Source organism: Penaeus monodon, chromosome 19 (genome assembly GCF_015228065.2).
Source record: "Penaeus monodon isolate SGIC_2016 chromosome 19, NSTDA_Pmon_1, whole genome shotgun sequence".
Lineage (NCBI taxonomy): Eukaryota > Metazoa > Arthropoda > Malacostraca > Decapoda > Penaeidae > Penaeus > Penaeus monodon.
Window position 1 is genome coordinate 30710646 of NC_051404.1, and position 225 is coordinate 30710870.

Genomic DNA, 225 nt, shown 5'->3' on the forward strand with positions numbered 1-225 from the left:
TATTTTTTAAAATTAAATTTGTGTCTTTTTTGTCTTTCTCCCTCGCTAGCTTTCCCTATCTCTCGCCTTCACTTTCCCTGTCAAGGTCTGTTTGTCTTGTTTTGCTCGCTGTCAACTCCCTTTTTCTCTCATTATTTTTTTTTTGCTTCTCTCTGGCCCTCTCTACCTTAATTTATATTATTTTCTCTTCCTCCCGTTCTCTTTCTGTTTCATTTTGATCCCGTC